The 6,000-nt window shown below is 46.2% G+C and overlaps 1 protein-coding gene across 1 annotated transcript in view; it reads left to right on the top strand.

Moving 5' to 3' along the window:
* The first annotated feature begins 540 nt into the window (after positions 1-540).
* LOC140729251 (polyamine-transporting ATPase 13A3-like) overlaps positions 541-6,000 on the top strand; it is a 97,384-nt gene continuing 91,924 nt past the window's right edge. Inside the window, exon 1 of the mRNA XM_073048823.1 lies at positions 541-812. The gene's annotated coding sequence lies outside the window, so the exon portion shown is untranslated. The remainder of the gene's footprint in view (positions 813-6,000) is intronic.

Genomic DNA, 6,000 nt, shown 5'->3' with positions numbered 1-6,000 from the left:
GAAAGGTGTACTTAGTGGGGGGATCCCGTTGGAGGTGGTGATATTAGGTATTCTGTTGGTGATATGAAACTTGATTCTTAGAGGAGAATCTTGGTCAGTATGGACAAGATGGGCCGAAGGGTCTGATTCCCAGCTGAATACGTCTCTGACCTGATTGCCTTACAGTACAGTAGCGTAGGACTGAATGTCCAAGCGCTGGTCCAGTGTTAACATTGGCAAGCCTTCTGAGAGGGTCGGGGTTTATCTGTGAGCGGGACTTCGGGGAGCACGGCGCATGATTGGTGAGTTTTGTAGGTTAATGGGCGGGTCTTGTGGCCGCGACAGGCTTGGTATTGGGTAAGTGATGCGCTTGGCGGTGACGGACATCCAGAGAAGTCTACCGGGCGGGTGCTTTTTGCGGGGTTTGTTATTGAGCGGGATTTCGGGGAACGCGGCTTCTGATTGGTGAGAGGGGCAGGTGGATAGGTGGGTCTTGTGGCCCAGGGAAGCTTATCATTGGGTAAGCGATGCACCGGGCGGTGATTGAAGTTGTAAGAAACCTATCGGGCGACGGTGAGGTAGGCGGCGCTGGACTGTGCGCCGAGCTTTGGGGAACAGGCAGGGGTTTCACCTCGGGGATGCCAGGACTCCGCTATTAAACCGTGAGCTGCGGCGAGCCCAAGGCAGTGAGAGTGGGCAACGGGGTCTCACCCGAGGAGAGAGCGGGAACGTGAACGGCGTCAAGCGCGGGGAGAGCGAGGCAGGCCCGAGGCTGAAGAGCCGCGGTCGCAGAGTGGGGCCGTCAATGCCATGTGATGTGGAGCTTCACCGAGGTGAGACGCGATCCTCGCTCCTCACTGCCCCCCTTCCCCGATCCTGACCCCCTCCGATATTTACACCCCTAGCCTCACCCACTGATCTTCACCCCTTGATCGTCAAGACCGCCGATCCTCACCCTCCGAAGCTCAACCCACCATCACCTCCAAATCCTTATTTCTGATCCTCATCTCCTCCACTCAGTCCCCACATCCTCACCCTCCAACCTTCTCCCCCTCATTTTCCTCACTCCCTAATCTTTATGCCCCTTCCTCTAAATCCCTTTTCCTCAATGTTCACACCACCATTCATCACTCCACTGATCCTTACTCCTTGATTGTCAACACCCTCTGATCTCACCATCCCCTTTTATCCTCACTCCCTCTCGATCAGTCCCCGCAAACTCACGCCAACCCTCTTTCCCTCAATTATCTCGCTCCCTGATCCTCAGTTCCCTTTACCCAACTCCCTCACCATACTTTGTCCTTCCTGCACTCCTTCTCATGCCCTCAACCCTACTACTCCCTCCCCATCATCTGCCCTGTCACTCCCTCCCATGCCCTCAAATCTCCAACTTCTCCCATCCTTGTGTCCCCCCAACTCTCAGCACTTCATTCCCACCCCAGCCCTGTTCTCATCCCTCCACCCTCATCCCCTCCCCAAGCACAACATCGGTCCTTGCCAACTGTTAAACTTTTTTTTAAAAAACTTTGCGGAGTGACCAACTTCGTCCTTTCCTGTCAGAAGTGCACACTGTATCTGCGACTTAGTTTGCCCCTTTAGCCAAGTAATCCCCAGCTGCCAGGGGTGTGAAATTAATTCTGGAAAAATATAGAAAATTCCCCTGCTTGGGAAACTGTGTCCAGAGGAGGAGCAGGTGGCCACTTGAGATTAGAATCCCATCCACTTAGTCTTGACTGAAGTTCAGTGTGTGATGCATGATTCACCAGGCTGGAATTTTAACATTTTCTTTGGGAAAAGTTAGATCAATGAAAAGAACCAAAAAGAGCTGTGATGTAATGTAGCATTGTGACTCCGGCCAGCAGAGTGCTTGTTCCTCCGTAGCACTGTTGTAATATAGGAAATGTGACTTGTGCAGGAAGATTCTATTCATTGTGATAACAACCAGAACTTTTTTTTTAATCGGTGAACTAACTCACAGCTGCTTTCAGAAAGAGAACTGAATGGGCATCTTGAGAGTGAGTGATCTGTAAGGCCATGGGGAGAACGTGTGGGGAGGATGTTCTTATGAGGTGCAAAGGGACTTGGGAGTCTTCCCTGAAGAATAAACGGAAGAAAGTTTGCAGATCATGGAAATCCAAAGCAACACACACAAAACGTTGGAGGAACTCAGCAGGCCAGGTAGCTTCCCTGAAGGTTGATTTGCAGGTTGAGTTGATGGTGAGTAAGGTAAATGGCATGTTAGCATTCATTTCGAGAAGACTAGGGTATAAAAACAAAGATTACGGTACTGAAGTATAGAGTATGGAAAAGCAAGTATAGTTTACTGGTGAGGTGATCAGTTTGGGGCCTCTTATCTAAGAAAGGATGAGCTGACATTGAAGAGGGTTCAGAGGAGGTTCTGATTCTGGGGTTGAAAAGCCCTTGGCCTGTTCCAGAAAAATACAGAGGCAGCTGTAACCACTGATAAACTCACTGAACCATCACCTATAGGTAATTATATAAAAATGCAAACAAGCATAACAAAGTTAAACAGCAATTAAAAAAATTCTACAGCCCAATCCAACAACAATATGTGAATTACTGGTTGTAGAATGGGTAGGTCAGTTGTGCCACATTGTCAATGTAAACTTCGCATAGTAATCTACTGTTTGTCAAGTATGCTCAAATACTGGCTGCAGCGCCCAGGAGAAATACCTTACCCGAAGTCACCACATACAACCCTGAGATTCAATTTCCTGTGGGCATAATCAGGAGATCTATAGAATAGTAACTATAGTAGTATATAGTAACTATAATAGGATCAATGAAAGATCAACCAGACTGCAGAAGACAACAAACTGTGCAAATGTAAATATAATTAAATAGCGATAAATAACGATAACCTGAGATTAGAAGTCCTTAGAGTGAGATCTTTGGTTATGGAAACATCTCAATGGATGGGCAAGTGAGTGTAGATATTGCCTTCTATTCAAGAGCCCAATGGTTGAGGGGTAGTAACTGTTCTTGAATCTGGTGCTGTGAGTCCTGGTAGCAGCAAAAAGAGAGCATGTCCTGGGTGGTGAGGATCTCTGACGATGGATGCTGCTTTCCTACGGCAGTGTTTAATGTAGATGTGCTCAATGGTTGAAAGGGCTTTACCCGTGATGTACTGGGGCGAATTCACTAACTTTTGTAGGATTTTCTGTTCAAAGGCATTGCTGTTTCCATACTAGGCTGTGATGCAGTAATATACACATCTGTAGAAATTTGTCAAAGTTTTTGTTGTCATGCCAAACCTCTGCAGACTCCTAAGGAAGTAGAGGCACTGTTGTACCATCTAACGATATAAGAACACAAAATGCAACTACAGATGCTGTGGATCAAAGAATACGTACACAACGCTGGAAGAACGCAGCAGGTCAGCTGCCTGACCTGCTGAGTTCTTCCAGCGTTGTGTACGTATTCTAACAATATAAGAGATGTCTGACGTGATAGTGAAAATTCTGTGACCTCTGGGTCAGAAGGTCTTCGGTTTGTGTGGGGACTTGGGCGCAGTGCAGGAGGAAGTCTTGAGGTCCTCAGTCCTTGTAGCAAGATCCCACGACTGCTATGATGTTTTTCCCAGTATCATCAAAATAGAGTTGTTCAGGATCAGAATCAGGTTTACTCTTTTCAGTAGATGCTGTCTGGCCTGCTGAGCTCCTCCAGCATCTTGTCTATGTGTTGTTGAATTTCCAGCATCTGCAGATTTTCTCATTTGTAATATCACTGGCATATGTTGTGAAAGAAAGAAATATGTGTGTGTGTGCGTGCACACGATTATTTATTTATTAAATAGTTAAATATGTAGTGGCAAAAAAATAGAAATAAAAAGTAGTGAGGTAATGTTTATGGGTTTAATGTCCATTCAGAAATCAGATGGCAGAGGGGAAGAAGCTGTTCCTGAATCACTGAGTGTGTGTCTTCAGGCTCCTGTACCTCCTTCCCGACGGTAGCAATGAGAGCAAAGCATGACCTGGGTGATGGGAGTCCTTAATAATGGATGTTGCCTTTTTGAGGCATTGCTTCTGAAGGTGTTCTGGATGCTATGGAGGCTAGTGCCCATGATGGAGGTGACTGAGTTTACAACTCTGTACAGCTTACTTCAATCCTGTGCCATAGCCCCTTCCCCCCCTTACCAGCCATTTGGAATGCTCTCCATGGTGTATCTGTTTTTTAAAAAAAATCGAGTGTTTTAGGTGCCAAACTCAATCTCCTCAAACTTCTAATGAAATATAGTCACTGTCGTGCCTTCTTTGTAACTGCATCGATATATTGTGCCCAGGTTAGCTCCTCCAGTGTTGACACGCAGGAACTTGAAATTGCACTCTTTCCACTTCTGATCCCTCTGAGGACTGGTATGTGTTCCCTTGTCTTAACCTTTCTGAAGTCCACAATCAGTTCTGTATGTTCTTTCAAATAATCCTGTAATTATTTTATTCAGTTTATTTCCTCACTTCCTTCTTAATATACATTCTGAGTTCTGCTTTCTGCTTTGTTTCTGTTCGGCATTCTATATCCTAAGCTCCCTTCAAGTAAAAATAATTATTCAATAGTCTACCTTTTGTTCTTTTGACAATGATCTTTAGTTCATTCCCTGATATTCATCCATTTGACTGTTTTAAGGTGAAATGTTAACTAGTAGAGCACGCTGCTGTGGATTGTAGTGCAGATGTTTCTTCTAGTAGAAGTACTAGTCAAGTGTGATGTTCTAATTGGTGTTTTTGCAGGGGCCGATCCAGAGGCACATATTCTAGTGCTGTGTGGGCTAGAGCAAGTGGTGGCTGTAGTTGGTGGTTGGGTGTGTTGGTTGTTCAGTCGCAGCTGCTGCTGATTCTCTGCGGTGCAGCGGACGAGGTCCACGTGTGGCGCGGCTCCCTCTTGAACAGATTTCCTCCAGGCCTATCTATTGAGTGCAATGTCTTCCTAGTTTTTAGGTGTAAGGTTGAATTTCTTCAGGCTGATAGTGATGTTATCTTTGAAACGTTTTCTTTGCTCACCGGGGGTTCACAGACTTTCCTTCAACTGGGAGTAAAGGATCTGTTTGGGTAGAAGAGCATTAGGCATCCAGATGACATCGGGGTTGGTGTAGCTTTATTGTGGTAGAGATTCTGTTCATGTTGGCCTCCTCCAGTACTCAGTGGAGAAGCAATGCCTTGTATTCCGTTTGGGGGGGTCTCCAACCTGATGGCATGAATATAGATGTGTCCTTCCAGTTTAAAAAAAATTATACCCCCTCCCCTCTTCTTCTATTCCCCACTCTGGCCTCTTCTCTTACCTCTCCTCTCTGCCTATCACCTCCCCTGGGTACTTACCTCCTTCCCTTTCGCCTATAGCCACTCTCCTCTCCTATCAGATTATTTCCTCTCCAGCCCTTTACCTTTCCCATTGACCTGGCTTCACTGATCACCTTCTAGCTAGCCTCCTTCCCCTTCCTCACCATCTTTTTATTATGACGTCTTCCCCCCCTCTTCCATTCTGGTCCTGAAAGTTCAACTGTTTATTCACTTCCATCGATGCAGCCTAACTTGCTGAGTTCCTCCAGCATTTTGTGTGTGTTGTTTTTGGATTTTCAGACCTTCTCATGTTACTAATAGAATAATCTAGTTACAGTCACAGTATGTACAGTTGGTTGCTGCGTTCCCTGTAACCTACAGTAAGGCTGTGAAAAGTTTTCCAGTAGGAAAGTCTTTATCTGGGTACACAATGCCTTTCACTTTCCACCTCACCAATCACTATCTGTTAGACCTCAGTGCCAGGTAGCAGCATTTGGAATTTGGAATAAGTCAGAGACAAGTCAGAACACAACCGGGGCAGGGAACAAAGGATAGAGGTGGAGAGGTAATCTGAGTCCTCTGCCGCCCAGAATCGGCTCACCTGCTCCCACCCGAAACACAGCACAACAACGGACAAAAAAACCTACACTCTTTCTACAGGAAGGAGTGGGATCTCCTGGTGGCCCCCCATTTCATTTCTACTTCCCGTTCCTATCCTGACATCTCA

The sequence above is a fragment of the Hemitrygon akajei genome, chromosome 6 (assembly GCF_048418815.1).
Source record: "Hemitrygon akajei chromosome 6, sHemAka1.3, whole genome shotgun sequence".
Taxonomy (NCBI): domain Eukaryota; kingdom Metazoa; phylum Chordata; class Chondrichthyes; order Myliobatiformes; family Dasyatidae; genus Hemitrygon; species Hemitrygon akajei.
This window is presented reverse-complemented; position numbering and strand designations above follow the sequence as displayed.